The sequence below is a fragment of the Schistocerca serialis genome, chromosome 9, assembly GCF_023864345.2.
Source record: "Schistocerca serialis cubense isolate TAMUIC-IGC-003099 chromosome 9, iqSchSeri2.2, whole genome shotgun sequence".
Classification (NCBI taxonomy): domain Eukaryota; kingdom Metazoa; phylum Arthropoda; class Insecta; order Orthoptera; family Acrididae; genus Schistocerca; species Schistocerca serialis.
In genome coordinates, this window is record NC_064646.1 from 347,818,892 (window position 1) to 347,837,857 (window position 18,966).

Sequence of the window (18,966 nt, forward strand, 5' to 3'; positions counted from 1 at the left end):
GCAGATAAATTCGATATTGTAGTGCCGGCTGTTGTTAAAGAGACGATGCCATGTTCCTTCGGACATACCGTGTATCGTTATCGTGGACAGTATAGCAATTTAGCGGAGTGGCATTTCTTTTTAAATATGTATAAATCCACGGTAATGTCCTTAAAACAAAGAAATAATACGATAACGATGTACGGTATGTCCGAAAGAACATGACATCGTTCTTCTTAACAACATCCGGCACTACAATATCGAATTTATCTGCCGATATCAGGCAGCGACTTTCATTTAAAATGTCCTCCTCTGTATGGGAATTACATAATATGCGTAAGAGTACAGGTTGTGAAAGAGAAGCGACAACATATGGAAGTTTGGGATAGGTCGTGGACAGTGCATGGATAGCCAATGCTAAGGAGACCGCCAGCGTAAAGCGGAAAACCCCGGGTTCGAGGCCCCGTCCGTCAAAAATTTTCATTGTCTTCATTCTAGTACACACATCATGGTTGTCTGTATTCGCAATTGCGAATAAATGCCATGTGTTTTTATATACCTACTGGTATATATAAACAAAAACGGTGTGTAATATTTTTGTTTATTATGTATATAATACAAAAATTGGATCAAGTTATGAGCACTTGTTCATTAGAAGAGTTGTGTTTCAAAATAGCGAACATGAACAAGTGCGCATAGCTCTTAAGTTATGCGTTTTCGGACATATGTTTACTGGGCATTTTTCCCATGTTTTAGTCCATACTACCACTTCCCAAAATATGGAAAGCAAAGAGCTTGCAGTGGAAGAGATTTGTTTCACAGTATAGAAGATCAAGAATTGCTCATAGATCTTAAGGTATGCGTTTTAGACCCCATGTTTACTTGACTTTTTTTGTTTCGAATGATTATTCCTCTCAAATCCTTGAATATCTCCAAACTGTTCCTCTACTGTACGTATTGCATAGTGCTGTAAAATATGTCCACATCCTTCGGCATTTAGCGTTTTCTTAAGTGCAATGTGGGGACTATACTGTGGTCAAGAAAAAGACCCCCCATACCTAACAGCACCACCCACATAGTTTCCTGTTGGCACTGCACAGGATGGCAGGTAACTTTCTCCAGGCATTCACCAAACCCAAACCTGTCCATCGGACTGCCACAGGGTGTAGTGTGATTCATCACTCCAAATCAGCCACTGTACAGTGATGTCTCTTTGCACTTCATGAAGCGTCGCTTGACATTGACTACAGAAAAGTGTGGAATATGAGGAGTTGCTCTACCACTGTACCCCGTTCTTTTTATCTCCTTACATACAGCCGCTGTGACAGCTGGACTACTGCTAACGCTTTTGAACTCACGAGTATTCCTTATACTTTTTTCCTGCATTTCTTTTATAACCACCCTCCACAATGTTCGACGGTCCCTGTCCGTGAGTACATGAGGTCTGCATGGTCTTTGTTTAGCTGTGTGAGCCGTGCATGGCTCGTGTTCATCCCATTAATTGTTTGTCATCTTCTATTACGGTAGTGCCGCCTCGTTTTCTTATTCCATTTACTGGCGTCACTAACTTCCTGCCTTGCTTGCCCGTGAGAGGCAGCAGCAGCGCGTATCGATAAGCGCACTGTCGTAACATCTCTGGAGTGACCGATAGTATTTCCGGGTCGTCGTGTGCCGGGTAGTCAGTGAGTGGGAGACGCACCAGCAGTACAGTCGCGACGGAGCAGCAGTCGCGGACGGACTAGCAGTCCAGTTGGTCGGTTGGCGTAGAGCACGAAGCAAGCCTCCGTCGCGCATAGTCGGGCTGGAGCCGCTGGCGGCGTGCACGCGCGGTTGGAGTGTGAGGTGCTGCTTGCTAGTGCTACGCCCACCGATCTTGGACATGAAAGTTCAGTCGTCACTTAACTTTCTGTCGAGCCTCAACTGTTTACATTTCTTCGTTTGATCCTGGTTGTCGCTTTTAGGACGCTCCCGCAAGCAACAACGTGTGTGTATTTAAGTCGACTGAGATTTCAGCCATCTTCCTGTGAAATTTAACTTAATTTATTCCCTATTATGGAAGTTCGCCAGCGGTATCTTCTGCATTGTGGCCGTTGACGTTTCGGTCACCTGCCCTGGTCGTTGACATAATTTTAGGCAGTGTATTTTGCTCGTCGTGTTGTTACTGTCCAGTGCAGCATGAAGTTCGACAGCTGAGGTGGTGTTGTTGGTCGCTGTGGGCGCCAATAGTCTGTGTGTCGTGTACTGTGGTCATTTTGCAGGTTGCGTGGAGCGGAACTGATTTGGTTGATTGGTCGGTCGGCTGTCTGTCGGTTTGGTTGCTTCCAGATTAAGAAGTTGTTGGACAGGCTGCCTGTCTCACCTAAACGCGCAATAGTGTTACAATCCCAGGCCAACCCTTGGAAACGTCTGAGCGCCGTTCCTTGTGTGTTATGTAGTAATTTCCCTGTTTGGAGTTTTGTTATTTGGTTGATGTGTGGCTTTCAGCCAAGTATCAATATCTCTTAAATTAATGTTCTTGTCTTGCCCTTAAGGCATGAGATTGTTATTCTTTATCTTATATGAAATATTTTAAGATACTGCCTTCTGCCCTTTAAAATGGAAAATCTTCTTCTAGGGCTTAAGCCGTTAAATTATTTGTTGGTGAGCGGCATTCAGGCGAGTTTTAATATCTCTTAAATTAATATTCTTCTCTTGCCCTTAAGGCATACGATTGATATGCTTTTGAATGGGGCCTTCATCCCAATTTGCATGAAATGTTTTAAGATAAGCCCTTCTGCCTTTTGATTGAAACTCCTCTTATTGCTTAATGTGAGACCTCCAGTCTAGTTAGTTCCATTAAAATTAAATTGCTAAGCCTTCAGCCGATTAGATTGAAAATTTAGAAAATATTCTTGGGTGAAACCTCCAGAAGAACCTTTTATTTCAATTTTGTTTAAGCCTTGTGTCTTGGATTTTGAATGTGGCCTTCAGCCGATCTAAAGTTAATCAAAGGAGGTCGATTAAAGTTTTGAGTGGTTTGCATCCTTGTTGTAATATTGTATGTTGATAGATAAAGTTTTATGTTGAGTGCAACTGACAGGAACTCATTTTGGCCCCTTTCCACAACCTAATCCGTTCTGTCCTGCTAGCCCAGGCATTTCACTGTGGTTATTCCTTCGCGTTTCCACTTCACGATCACATCACTAACAGTCAATTTAGGTAGCTTTAGAAGGCGCGAAATGTCCTTAATGGGTTTATTCAAATGGCTCTGAGCACTATGGGACTCAACTGCTGTGGTCATTAGTCCCCTAGAACTTAGAACTACTTAAACCTAACTAACCTAAGGACATCACACACATCCATGCCCGAGGCAGGATTCGAACCTGCGACCGTAGCAGTCGCACGGTTCCGGACTGCGCGCCTAGAACCGCGAGACCACCGCGGCCGGCAATGGGTTTATTACTCTGGCGTCATTCGATAACTAGTTCAATTTCAAAGTCACGAAACTCTTCTGACCGTCCCATCCTACCGTTACTGAACCTCTAGTGAGAACACGATACTCCTCGTGTTGGTTTATACTGACAGGTCGGCATCTCATGACATCCAGTGGTCAGTTCGGCATAGCATTGTGGTGCAGTAACGTGTGCGTATTTCCTCATCAGAATCCGACTCTGATTTAAGGTTCACGATAAGCAGCAGCGAGGCAGTGCGTGCCATGTGAGAAGGAGCAGGGAGGAGGCTGCGCGCGTCGCCAGCCTTGGCGTGCGTATTTTTTGCGCGGCGGCCGCGTGTAGTATTGGCAGGCCGCCGGCGGTTATTGGCAGCGTCTGTCAGGCCACACGCTGACGGCTCTCTCCACCCCAGATCCTGGAGCAGCGCCGGCTGGCTTCACGGCATGGCGGCACGTCACGTCACGTCTGCACCACGTCGAGTAGTCTCCCGTTACCGTAAAATGCAGTTCGAGAAAAACTTGGCATAAAGCAGCCGAGATTGCCATGTGCACCGCTCTTCTAAATTAAACATGTCTTAACAACCAGCTTGAGTCGACTGAAAGCACAGGGGGGAACCTGCCGCTTAAAATGAAGCAACGGCCCGTTTTCGATTGCTCGTCACTTACTGGTCGGCGTCCACAACTTTAATTTTTCCAAGCCTGGCTTTGCGCACTTAAAAAAAATCGGTGACTTTTACTACCTCATGATTTAAAACTGCACCATCGGGATAGATGGCAAATAACCAACTTTATTTTTTGAGCGCATGCACCGTGTAGCAGGAATAATACACCATTAAATTTTTTGAATGTTTTTGTGAGGTCTTCAGCTGCCATTCTCCGTATTTCATATACAATTCAACCGTTTCGGGCATAGGCCATTTTCAAGTACTTTGTGGACGGTTCTTTAGTGGTATTTTCCCATGTAGGTCTTAACTCCCATGACTGCATGTGATGGTCATAAAATAAATTGGAAAAGATTTTTCCCTATTTTAGGAGTACGTCACTTCCGACCAATTGTTGCAAAGCTCTTGTATATAAACCTTTTCTAATTTATTTTATGACTATTACATGCAGCCCTAGGAGCAATTATGTACATGCCCTAATATACCACTAAAGAGCCGTCAACAATATACTTGAAAATGTCCTAAGGCCGAAATTGTACACTCGCACATGAAATAAAGAGAATGACAGCTAAAGTATCATGAAATCATTCAAAAAATTCATCCCAGCTGCAGACCCTATTGCAAAGAATTATGAAATTCGTTGGTTATTTGGTGGTTCAGGATGGGAAATTTAGTACATGAACTTGCACGTCTGGCAGCGAAAATGACAGTCTAGCTGGGCATCGAGTCAAACTGTGTTTCGGTAACACATACGGATAGTTCTGCTGTACCAACGCTTAACACCTGTAGTGTTCGCCACTAACATCACATTAAAGCTTCGAATATGCCTAATACACAGGGGACAATTTTCCGGAAGACAGACTGCCATGCTCCGTCCGTCCAACGCAATAACCGCTGGAGACGGAGACCTATTCTCTTCCGCAAGACACGCTTCATCCCAGCGCCTGGGCCAGACCATACGTGTTCACTCCAGTGAGTTTCCACGGCCAGTCGCCGAATTTGTAAGGATTCCATCATTCTCACTCGAGACCAGTCTCCGCAACGTCGCTGCCGTTCACGTCTGACTTCGCGAATCCGTGAGCACAAAGCAGTGGACTTATGAGTGTCTTGACCTACCCGCCAAAGAAGACGGGAACTTTGTCGACGTGGTAGACATGTGGACCTGCTTAACTTTCAAACGGCTGCAAACCGGACTTAGACAGTTTTCCTTCCTACGGGACTTCAGTTTCGTTCATTCAGTTTATACTTTAACATTAACCGTCCTATGGAGTTCTGACTGCTGTGGAGTGTGTGTTTAATGAACATAGACTCAGTGACAATTTAGCCGACCTTCACTGCCGGAAGTATTATTTTACTCTTTCAAGAAGTGACTCATTTTATGTTTTGTTTCAATCCACATCGGAGTATGGGTGCTATTAATTTTTGATAACTTGACCAATCAATGCTGCCTGCTTTTTTTCTTTTTTCGTTTTAACTTCATTTCATACTGATTCAACTCTATGTAAATCGGGGCTGGCGACTGTCGGCGCGCCAATCCCTCAGCAACACAATGACCAGATGTTTTCACTTGCTGAGACAGCTGAAGAGTGTGTTGCACCGGCGATATCTTGGTAAAAGACAAAGTCACGAGGATCTCGAAGACAGGGTACAACTACCGGCCTGAACACGTTAGAAATTTAATGCCTGTTGCGGAAATTAGCGGCTATGCAAACCAGAAGTGATAGCGTTGTTTTCCCCACGGTACTTCGTACCATCACGCAGAAGGCTGCTCCAGTATGACGAATACGTGCGCAACCTGCTTACGTTCAGTCTCCTCGGAACCTCCACACAGGAATGCGTTATCATAATGCTGTATCTAGAGCAGATACTAGTCTGCAGAGACGCCGAGCTACCACTTATCTGTCCAGTGTTTGCGATGCGCCCACCACTGTGGGTGCGTCTCTGAGCTGTCCCAACAAACGAAGCCGCAACAGTTGTCATTGTCTTGACAGTCCGCGATGCTTCAGACGCCGTTGGTGCTGTCCGCGTGGTACCTGTCTTGCTGAAATCGAGCCTACTTTCTGGCTCAAGATGCATGACGTGGTTGTATCACACTGCACGGCCGAGCGATCAATAGATCTGTCCTCTCGGGCTTTTTTTTAATTACTGAGGGAATAAATTCTCTTTCTCATCCTATTGTGTATTTTATTTGAATCAGCAGAATTGAAAATGCGATTCACGTGCGGTCGCTCCTATTCTGCAATATTTGTGTTGAACAACTCAAGCAGTGTCGGAAGAGGAGAAGATTTTAGTGACTGGGGAGAAACCACAAATGGCGTCCCACAGGGTTCAATTCTGGGTACACTTTATATATGTGAATGACCTTCCACATAACATGCAACGAGCAAAACTGGTATCTTCTGCAGACGATACTAATGGTATAATAAATTGCATTAGAGAGAAAAGAACAGAAGAGTTGGTAAATGATATTTTCCAAGGAATTATTAAGTAGTTTTATGAAAACTGACTGTCCCAAAATTTTGAAAAAAAAACGCACTGCAATCACTAATGTACAATAAATAGTGCTATAGCAACATCTGCTGTATCACATGGGCTGGAGTCAGTAAACAGGGCAGAATGTACCAAATTTTTGGGTGTACATATTGATGACAACTTTAACTGAAAGAAGCATAATACTGTACTTCTCAAGCAAATTCAGTTCAGCCAGTTTTGCTCTTTGTATAGTTGCTGATCTTGGAAACAAATGCACCAATCTCCTGACATATTTTGCATATTTCTACTCAGTAAAGTCGTACGTAATCATTTTCTGGGGTAACGACTGCACAAAACCGAGCAGTAAGAATAATATGTATATTCACCCAAGGACGGCATGTACGTACCTCTTCAAAAAGCTAGAAATTTTAACTGCGCCGTCACAGAACATAAATTCGCTAATGAAAGTCGTCATAAATAGCCCATCACAATTTGAGCCCAACAGTGAAGTAGATACCAACAACAATAGCGGGAAAAATGACCTTTATTACTTATGGTTAAGCTGTCAGTAGCTCACAAAGGAGCTCAATATGCAGAAACAAAAATTTTTGATCATTTTCCCAACAACACATAATGTCTGACAGGTAGCGAAGCAAGTTTTAAATCAAATTCAAAATCATTTCTTCTGGAAACTCCTTCATTCCACTGACGAAATTCTACTTAAAAACTGGTAGCTAGTAAAAAAAAATTAAGTTTAGTTGCATGAGTAGGACTAAAAATAATAACGTGATCATGAATGTTAACGTAAATCACGTGCATATGCCCTGTAAAATGACTCGTTCCACACCATTTCGATACAAGAATCGTTCAGATGATCTGTGGAACATCTTACTAACAAACCCATTGATTCCATACTATCGTGACAGTCGTGGCATCCCGACCAACAATACCGTATAACGGTAAACCACAGTCTCGGTAAGCTACGAAGTGTCCGAATATGTGTTGGTAGACGATTAACTCAAGCAGCTAATACTGGAATGCAATTTCTGAATGAGAAATACATATTGTGAAGATCGTGTTACTCCTACCGTTTGTTGTGGTTGTGCTGAAATGCTAATCATTTGACATGTCAATTTGATTTTGTTGACGCTGCTTCTATGGCGACTTAGTGACTAGCTTTATACTATTACTAGTAAACTACCGTACGATCTTTGCTGAACATACGTGGTGTTACCAAAAAGTAACAGGAATTTTTGTTTTCTTAAAGAATTTTTATTTATTCATCAAAATCAACTTTGTCTCTTTCAAAGTAATCCTCCTAAGATGTAACACACTTGTGTTAGCGCTTCTTCCAATCTTGGAAGCACTTCTAGAATTCACTTTTCGATTTGATGTTCAGCTCCTTCAGCGATTATGTTTTTATGTCATCAATAGTGGCGTCACGACGTCCTTTCATAGTTATTTCCAGCCTCGGGGTCCATGTACAGCGAGCTTAACTTACGGGTACTATTCGTTACTGACCGTACGACCATAAGGCAGGAACTCATGGTGCATTATAATCGAAGAAAACAGTGAGAAGAACTCTCACACGTCATCGATCTTGTCGAATTTTTTACATTCTTGGCTCTTCATGCAGTTTCCACTAGGGCGTTTGACCCTCAGTTTCGACGTCATAATCGTATACTCACATGTCGTCACCTGTTATAACCTCCTTTAGTAGTTCTGGATCGTTGTCTACTTCATTTAGCAATTCCTGATCGATGTCTACGCGGCGTCGTTTTTGGGCGTAATTCAACATTGTCGGAACAAACTTAGCTGTTACACGTTTCATGCCCAAAACATATGAAAATATTGCTTTGCATGAGACAAAGCAAATGTCGACAACATCAGCAACCTCTCTGATGGCGACTCGGCGATTTTCCAAAGCCATTTTTTTCCTTTTTCCACATTCTCGTCTGTTATTGGTGTGCTAGAGCGTCCAGGGCGGTTCTTGTCTTCAACGTCCTCTCGGCCTTCTGTGAAACGTTTATCTCTCTCAAACTCTTGTTTTACTTAAAGCCACAGTGAACATTTCGAATGCTGTGCTGCATTTTTATTCCTTTTTTTAAAGTAAAACTTAATGCAAATTCTTTGCTCCATCTTTTCACAAAGCAAGAGGCCCCGAGCACTCGAAAACACGTACAACTTTTTCGACTTTCAACAACAGACTAAACATTCAGAATCGCTGAAAATGCAAATATACATCAGGAAGATCTGTACCAACAAGACAATTTTTTTTCTTTTTTGTTTTGACAATCGGATGAATGGAGCTCGCAAAAATTAAAAAAGTATCCCTTTACTTTTTTATCGCACCTCGTACATGAAGATTTATGAGATATTATTCACTGTATAAGTCACAATAGTTTTAGATACTAGTAAAATAATAACGTTTCCATATATATATGTGGCACCGTCAATGAACAGAGTATCCATGAGATCTGTCTTTTATTGCTATCGGCTTTATTTAATAATTACGAATTAATATCAACGGTTTGGCTCAGATTTCAACTCGATGGAATGTATATAACGTTTCATAAAATACGCTTCACACAAAGCTCTCGAGATGTGGTCAAAGATTTAATTATTACGGGTAAACGTTCGTACCCATGATTCTCTAAGAATCAAACTCGCATCCTTAAATCTCTTCCATTTTAAGAAAAACTAGTTTTTAACGTTAAAGGCTATCAATTCAACTAAATACCTAAGGATTAGTATACCAAATGAGTTAAACTGGAACGACCACGCAGATAATGCTCTGGGGAAGGCGAACGAAATACTGCGTTTTACTGGCAGAACACTCAGATGATGCTACAGGCCTACTAAACAGACTGCTTACAACACGCTTGTCCGCCCTTTTCTGGAGTATTGCTTGGCAGTATGGAATACGTACCGGATAGGATTAACAGAGGGCATTGAAAAAATTCAAAAAAGGACAGCTAGTTTTGTGTAATCGCGAAATAAGGGAGAGAGAGTGACATGTGATATCCAGTTTGGGGTGGTAATCATTGAAACAAAGGCGTTGTTCATTGCGACGCGATATTTTCAAGAAATCTGAATCACCAACCATCTCCCCCGAACGTGAAAAGTTCTTTTGACGCCCACCTGAAAAGGAAGAAATTAAGATAGTATAAGCGACATTAGGGTTCAGACGGAGAGATATGTGTTCGTTCCGACGGCGTGCTGTTTGTGAGTGGAACTGTAGAGAAATAGACGGAAGTTGGTTCAAAAAACTTGGTGTTGTGTGATGTCCTTAGGTTAGTTAGGTTTAAGTAGTTCTAAGTTCTAGGGGACTGATGACCATCGATGTTAAGTCCCATAGTGCTCAGAGCCATTTGAACCATTTTTTGGTTCAAAAATGGCTCTGAGCACTATGGGACTTAACTTCTGTCATCAGTCCCCTAGAACTTAGAACTACTTAAACCTAACTAAACCTAAGGACATCACACACATCCATGCCCGAGGCAGGATTCGAATCTGCGACCGTAGCGGAGGCGCGGTTCCAGACTCTAGCGCCTAGAACAGCTCGACCATCCCGGCCGGCGAAGTTGGTTCGATGAACCCTCTCACGGGGAGTGAATTGCAGAATGGTCGTGCAGATGTAAATGATCATAACGTTTTTTCTCTGATGAAGAAAGTGATTCTAATGATGGCGTCTTAGTCTTACAGCGAAACACCAGCGAAATACGAGAAAACGCCCTATTTCTCGTCGTCCTCCGGCGCACACCTGAATGTTTTGATACAAATCTTCAAGCAACTTCGCATTTGATTACTGGCGTTAGGAACATCTGCTCCCACGCGCGAAATGAATGGCGCGTGACAGATTGTGAGATCGAGAACAAGTACACGGCATCCTCTTCCGAACAAGGAAAGGCAGAGCTGACGGATGGGACGAGATTTTAACTCGGACCACCTAAGGAGTTCGCCTGACGTGCGTCGGTATTAGCATGCGAATACCCTCCTCTCCTACTGAGCCGCGCCTCGGAATGTAATCCGAGACGATGGCAAGGAGCGACAGCCCGATCCGCAGACGAAGATGGCCGGCTACACCGACAGGCTGAATGTAAGCCGCCTCCCGCGACACGTGCCTCATGAATTTCGCCCACTGCCCGACGGCCGCTGTTGGGAAGGTCAAACATACCGCGGCCTTTAACACGCGCAGTTACAGCACCACAGGCGCGCCTCTACATGTTCGCCAGTCAGGTCCAGCTGACACTCGCTGTGCTTGCGCGCCAATCACGTCAATGTGACCACCTGTCAAAAGCCTAAATAACCGTGTTTTTGTAACGCTGACCGCTGCGAGACGCGGAAGAAGAGAGTCGATGAGGTTCTGGAAGGCATCCGCAGAAATGTGGAGCCGTGCGGTCTCCATTGTCGTGAACAGCTGCGCTACGGTCCTCGGTTGAGGATCCATGACGCTAACAGCCCGATCGAGGTGGTTCAAACATTCTTGATTGGTCTGTTTTTCTGTTTTCCGTCGTTCCTTAGTTGCTTCAAAATTCGTGGAGGTATATTCCGTCTATGCAGCTAATTGAATATAGTTTGTTTATTGCCATACCTAAGGACATCACACATCCTGTCTCGGGCGTGGATGTGTTTGATGTCCTTAGGTTAGTTAGGTTTAAGTATTTCGAAGTTCTAGGGGACTGATGACCTGAGAAGTTAAGTCCTATGGTGCTCAGAGCCATTTGAACCATTTGACATCACACAAATCCATGCCCGAGGCAGGATTCGAATCTGCGACCATAGCAGCTGCGCGGTTCCGGACTGATGCGCCTAGAACCGCTCGCCCACAGCGGCCAGCAGTAAATAAGTGTTCCGCGAAAAATAACACGCTGTTTTTTCTTTATATTTTGACAATACTAATTATTTTTTAAATTTTATTATTAGTTACGATTTAAAATTGAAGTAATCACCGAATAAAAAAGTTTTTCTCATTTAAAAAAAAAAAATTATTGAGCTATAAAATAAACGAAGTGTTCCATCAAAGAACCAGGATTCTCAAAGTGTTCCATCAGAAGAAAACTTCGACAGTGTATTCCACGCTGCAATGTGTAAACCTTTCCTACATCTACGAATACGACAGACCTACTCGTCCAGTGTGACGGGAGCTCGCAGCCCGTGACTCCGGCCGCTGTGTGGAAACCAAGTGGCTGCGGGCCGGCACGTCACGTCCCCCCCCCCCCCCACCCCGCCCCTTCAGGCGGCGGCCAGCGCGCTCGGGCAGTCTGGAGCGGGTCGCGCGTCCAGATAACGTCCGCCGCAGCCTCCGGCCGGCTTATCTGCTCCGCTGCCGTCTCTCTCTCTCTCTCTCTCTCTCTCTCTCTCTCTCTCTTTCTCTCTCTCTCTGTAGTACCTCCCCCCTCCCCCTACTCCCCTACCCAACCACCACCACTGCTCCACGGCCGTTGCTCGGCTACAGCCGAGGTCCGCCAGGCGCCATTCCCACGCCGTAACGCGTATTCCTTTGTTTCTGGACTGTGTCCTATCGTACGTACCCCACACTGGGTTTCTTCTTCCATTTTCAGTGCCCTGGGGCCAAACATTTCTCGCAAGCATACCACTACCCGCCCCGCTAGGACGACACGGGCGCGGTTCTCAGCAATCCACTGCATCAGGCAGCAGAATTGGATTAAAATCTGTTCATTATACATATCCCACAGACGATCATACACAGCCAATGTTTGAGCACTTTTCCAGTGTATGGTGAAACGTTAGCTCGCCAGGTAATGGCACTCCTTGTCTCAAGAGAGCATATCACGTTAGCGTTCTACATTGTTTTATGCTATTTTATTGCTAGCGTTCGCTGCTTAGGGAAAAATTGCTGCCTATGAACGCTGGGTCATCCCATTCTCTTTTCTGATCAGAACATGACTTGATTTCATTGCACCTGATGATGCAGCTAAAATGTGGCGAAACCGGCCGTAATCATAAATAAAGTACTTACAGCTGAGGCGGTTTCATCTTAAAAACAATTAAAAATCAGTCAACTCCTATAAAAGAACTGTAGGTATCAATCTGTGTGGACGTGAAATGGAACGATCATAGAGGCTCACTCGTAGCTGAGGAAGCTGATTGGTTTTAGTTTGATTGGCTGGATGGTGGGGGAATGCGGCTAGGCCACAAAGAGACTGCTTACAAATCACTTCTGCATCCAAACTAACAACACTGCTCAAGCGTGTGTAAGAAGACGAACAGGGGATAATGAATGTACACAAAAGAGAGCGAAAAATTTGGTGAAAGGTGTATTTCACGCACCGAAGAGCGTCACGGAAATGACGGAGGAAAAACTGAAAGCCCCGAACTAGTGGACGTCTCAAGATAGACGCTAATTATCACGCAAAACCAACTGACAAGTTTCGGGTACCGGTATTAACTCAAGAATCTAGAGATATTTTTGACCCTTCGCAATTTCCCGTAAGGACATTGAACCCAAGATTAGAATAATTTCAGCATGCAGAGATACATTTAAGCAGTCATCCTTTTAGCGTTCCATACGCGAATGGAACGAGAAGATGCCCTAACGTGTGGTTCCGTGTTAAGCAACCCTACTTACGCAGCTGATAGAGGTTTGCCATCTGTGTGTGAAGACGTAGACGTATCGGCAGGTCCTGAAGGAATCCCAGTTCGGTTTTACAAAGAGGAAATGGTTCAAATGGCTCTGAGCACTATGGGACTTAACATCTGAGGTCATCAGTCCCCTGTCCGCCCCCGGTAGCTGCGTGGTCAGCGCGACGGAATGTCAATCCTAAGGGCCCGGGTTCGATTCCCGGATGGGTCGAAGATTTTCTCCACTCAGAGACTGTGTGTTGTGTAGTCCTAATCATCATCATTTCATCCCCAGACTTGCACCCGGCGAACGGTCTTCTCGGCGGGAGGCCCTAGTCACACGACATTTTTATCAGTCCCCTAGACTGAGAACTACTTAAATCTAACTAACCTAAGGACATTACACACATCCATGCCCGAGGCAGGATTCGAACCTGCGACCGTAGCAGCAGCGCGGTACCGGACTGAAGCGCCTAGAACCGCTCGGCCACAGCGGCCGGCTACAAAGAGGACTCTACGACACTGGTCTCTTACTTAGCTTGTAGCTTGCATTTATCGCGAATCTCTCAGCCAACGAAAAGGAAAAGAAAAGGACGGACCCGCAAAATTACAGACCAATATAATTAAAGATCGGTTTGCTGTACAATTCTTCAACATATCTCAGTACAAATATAATAAATTTCCTTGAGGGGGGGAAAAGCTTCTATTCAGAAATCAGCACGGTTTTAGAAAGCATCATTCGTGCGAAAGTCAGCTTGTCCTTTTCTCACATGAGATCCTGCGAACGACGGAGGAAAAGCACCCAGGTGGATTCTATATTTCTAGATTTCCGTGCCACATTGCCGACTGTTAACGAAGCTACAAGCATACGTAATAGCTTTCCAGGTTTGAATGTGGCTTGAAGACTTCTTAAGAAACGGAACCCAGTACATTGTCCTCGACAGGGAGTATTCATCACGGACAAAAATATCATTAGAAGTGCCCCAGCGAAGTGTGACAGGATCGTTGTTGATCAGGCCAACAGGGTAAGCAGCAGTCTGCGATAGTGCTGCAGTGTACGGGAAGCTGTTGTTATTGAGCGACTGTAAGACGTTGCGAGATGACAGACAGAATTTGTAGTAGTTGTGATCACTGGCACCTAGCTCTTAATGTAGAAGACCGTAAGCTGCTGCAGATGAGTAGGAAAAACAAACCCACAATATTCTAGCCTAGCATTAGTTGTGTCCTGTTTGACACAGTCAAGTCGTCTACATATCTGGGCGTAACGTTGCAGGGCGATATGAAATGGAAGGAGTATGTGTAGGGAAGGAGAATTGTCGAACTGCAGTTTATTTTGGTATAAATATGCTTCATCTGTAAAGGAGACAGCATAATGGACGCTAGAGCAACCTATTCGTGAGACCATTCGGCTGTTTGGGATTCGCATCAGATCGGATTAAAGGAAAACATCGAAGCACTTCAGAGCCGCGCTGCTAGATTTGTTACCGGTGGGTTTAATCAACAGGTAAATATTACAGAGATCCTTCGGCAACTGACATGGGAATCACTAGAGAGAAGGCCACGTTTTTTTTCGATGAACGCTATTGAGAAAATTAAGAGAACCGGTATTTGAGGCTGCCTGCAGAACGATTCTACCACCGCCAACGCACATTTCGCGTAAGGACCATGAAAATGAGGTTAGAGAGACTAGCCCTCATACGGAGGCGTGTAGACAGTCGTTTTTTCCTCGCTCTGTTTACAAGTGAAACAGGAAAGCAGGTGACTAGTAATGGTACAGGGTATCCTCCGTCAAACCCCATACTGTGGCTTGTGGAGTATGTGTGTAGATCAAAATGTGTCAATAACAAAAACGTCAATATAAGGCAAATGCAAGAAGTATGGCCGTCCGCACAGCGCGAGAAGCTCGCATTTCACGGTAGACCCATCAACTGGTCAAGAGCTTGTTATTTATTGCGACATATCGTCTTTCCATTAGCTGATTCCACCTTGACACAATGACCACTTCCAACGTTTGCTGTATATACCGTGCTAGAATCCAGCACGTAACCCACAACTGAAGGGCAATGATGCTAAGGGAGTTAAGCGCCAGTTTTGTACAAACTGTGTTTTCTACTTCGTCAGGTATCCGCCTCGGTAGTTGCGTGGTCAGTGCGGCAGACTGCTAACATAAGGGACCGGGGTTCGAGACCCGGCCGGTTCGGAAATTTTCTTCCGCTCGTAGACGGGGTGTCGTGTTGTCCTTATGTTCGTACCGTCGCAGCTGACATTCCACTATTGAGATGAATGTATGGTCACGTCTCGAAAGACAATAAATAAGGAAAAAACCTTCGTAAGGTTGTATGTGAACAGGAAGAGTTATCTCCAGTTACGACTGATGCATTTACTACGTAGGCCAATAGATAACATGGGAGTAACTCGTACGAGTTGTGCATACTAATTGTGGAAGTGCAGAATGTGTTACACAAGTTGGCTATACTGGACATAGAGGTTATGCACATCTGCCTGCTCTGGTCGTTTTGTAGTCTGCCTCTTTTGTGTCTTCATTGGCAGTAGAATGGACAGAGAAATAAATACGAAAGCGAAGAAACAGAAAACAATGGTAAAAGAGGTCAGTTCTGGAAAAGCGAAGAAACATTTTCTTCTTGATGTAGCAATGAACACCATAGCTACAGACGAAAGGAATTTATTTTGTGGGCTTTTAGCAAGCAGCTGAATGATGATTAACACAACTACGATTATTAGAAGTATTGCCTCATGGATTAAAATCACCACGACTGAGGTAATTCAGGTAAAGGCATCTGGTGAAACAGGGGAACGGTAAATGATCAGAGTGTTGAAAAAAGAGTGGCAAAGTGAAAATTTCAAAACGTTAACATTCAGTGAGGTCACTGGAGAAAAAATATTGTCTTCTGAGAAGAAAGAGAGACAGCAAAAGTATGATGGAATACCTACCTGACGTGCACGAACAGTTTTAAATTGAACTGTGCCATGACTGTACACTAAAATGTTCACTGGAGGTAGAAATACATTTCTGAGGTGATTGGATAATTTTACTTGTTCCGTCTCAGTTGCATTACTATATAATTTTTACTGCAGTGATTACTGGTTTCGGGTCGACACGCCCATTCTCAAAGCACAAACCCTGTTATTAACCGCAACTAGTCATAAAACATTGTGTCAAAGGCACGAATAGCTTCTGTACAGAAAATCAGATCGTGGAACAAGTATTCTCACTGCTATTAGCCTACGTGTCTACTGTTGCACTTCACTGACAAAACCAATATATTTCGTATTACAAGACTTGTTTAATGGACTTAACCTATTTATTTTTTCAGTGCAAATCTGTTTAGAAAGGCCAGTGTTTAGTCAGTATTTTTGGATCATACTAAGTGATAACTTGCTCTCCTACAGTCAATGAACAAGTGTTAATGTGGAGTTAGTGCACATTTATTTTCACGTTGTTTGAATAAAGTTTAATGTGAATAACCTAGAAAGTACATTTTATTTCAAAAATGGCTCTGAGCACTATGGGACTTAACATCTGAGGTCATCAGTTCCCTAGAACTTAGAACTACTTAAACCTAACTAACCTAAGAACATCACACACATCCATGCCAGAGGCAGGTTTCGAACCTGCTACCGCAGCGGTTTCGCGGTTCCAGACTGAAGCGCGTAGAACCGCTCGGCCACTCTGGCCGGCGAATCCCAGAATGGATCAACTGTCTACATACATGATTGAGTTTGTACAGAATCCTCAACGTGCGAGTACTACTCACATGTGGTCTCTTTTTACTTCTTTTATTCCTTTGCGATCGCCGTTAGTGTGCATAGAATACTCAAAACTGTTACAGAAGAAGGAAAAGAAGAAACAATTCAGACCTTGTCACACCACGGCTCGTTTCGTCGAGACGGCGTGTAGCTGCTTCTCGTCACTGACCGATGAGACGGCTTCACACGTGTACAACAAACGCAACTTGTAACTTGGACACCGTGTTCTGACAAGCCACGCGGCAGCTACGACTGCGGCTGCATGCAGTTTGAGCGGGGGCGCCGCACGTTGCATGCAGGTGCTGGGTGCCGGCGCTGGAGAAATCCACGGCGGCTGACTCAGCAGTGATGTCACCTGCCCCGCGTAATGACACGGGAGAACCGCTACGCCACGCTAGCCGCCGCCGCCGCAGCCGACCCGGGCTGACGTGAGTAGCTTCGTTCAGCTTAATTGGCTTTCACAGCATGTGGGTGCCGGAAGTTCATATTTCGTTATAGAATTCAAATACCACCAACCGGTGACTCATCGTCTCTGTCTTAATTCGAGTGTAGTTCTCAATGCAAAGAAATGAATGGAGTTCCACAAGGGTCAGTTTTGGGTCCAATACTGTTTAGTAAACGATAATCTTTGTTAGGTATACGCGTAATTACTTTCCATTTAACGAACAATACCAAAATGGAACGCAAATTTCATCACATTCTATACACGCAGCAACAAAGAAAAATTGTGAAGAACGTCTTCAAAAGGCTTATAAATTGGTTTACTGCAAATGGTCTCTTCCTTAATTAGAAAAGAATACACTCCCATACATCTATGGTCACAACATAAATGATATTTACTGAAAGGACGTGAGTTAGCAACTACGGTATAATCGTTAGGAAGTAAATCAGTTTGTTTCATGTTCTACGAATTATTTTCACGTCAAATCGCAATAATGTCATTATACACTCTCATCGAAAGTTAATTTGTAAATAAGCTTATATGTTGGACATTTATAAGTTTCTACACACTACAATAATAGAAATTCTTCTGTGCAATAGAATGAGTTGTCAAGGCGAAACTGTTTCAATCGGTTTTCAAACTTTACTTTGCTTTCTGGGTCAGTTATCAAAAATTTTTTTTGCAGCATTGTGCACGCCTGTTTGCGCTAAAGACATCCTTAATATGGAAACAATAAATGTCTTTTTTTTCATTTCGTATTTTCCTTGGGTACATCATTATTCCTTTTGAACTGCAGTGGATTTTGTAAAACAAATTCCATGAAGGAACAAAAATACTCAGAAGTCCTTAAACAGATGACAACAAGATGATCTTGCGTGAGCGCCACATATTATTCTTACAGCACATTTTTGAGCAATGAAGACTTTCTTTCTTAAAGATGAGTTACCCCAGAACGTTATTCGACAGGACATTATTAAACGAAAATATGCAACATATATCGTCCGCAGCTCGTGGTCGTGCGGTAGCGTTCTCGCTTCGCGCGCCCGGGTTCCCGGGTTCGATTCCCGGCGGGGTCAGTAAAGCTGTCACCAAGCCGAAGGTTGATTTCAATACAACAGTGCTTTAATAGGCTCTGTCATGTTAGAAATGGTATGGCGTTGCCCTCTTCCGGCCTCTGAACTGAATTAGCCACGCAGTTATACACGGAACCTGCAATTTAATATCGATTTTGAACAATGGTACAGCGCAGCATTTATCACGTTAGCAAACGTTTTACCAAGAGGTAAAAGAAGTTCAATGTGAGAGATAAAAGTTCTAGGACTGACTGACAGAATCAGACCAGAGTCCTCTAGATCCATAGCCGAACTGATTATCACAATTTTTTTTATCCACCGACCACTAGAGAGCATCAATGCTCAACAACAACTATCTAATATCAGTTTATCCTATGTACGTGGGTTGTGGTGTGGGAATTTTATGACACTATGAAACAAAGAGAAAAGGGTTATAGAAAAGTATTTATTGTTGGTGGTACAAGAGGTGTTCAAATGAAACGGTACGAAGCGTCGTAAGGACCAAACAGGTTGAAATCTGAATATGCCGCCTTGATATAGTGAAACACGCATGCA

The 18,966-nt window shown here is 43.8% G+C and overlaps 1 protein-coding gene across 1 annotated transcript in view; it reads right to left on the minus strand.

Moving 5' to 3' along the window:
* Positions 1-18,966, minus strand: part of LOC126419875 (ankyrin repeat domain-containing protein 50) — a 513,285-nt gene that overhangs the window by 376,486 nt on the left and 117,833 nt on the right. The window lies entirely within an intron of this gene.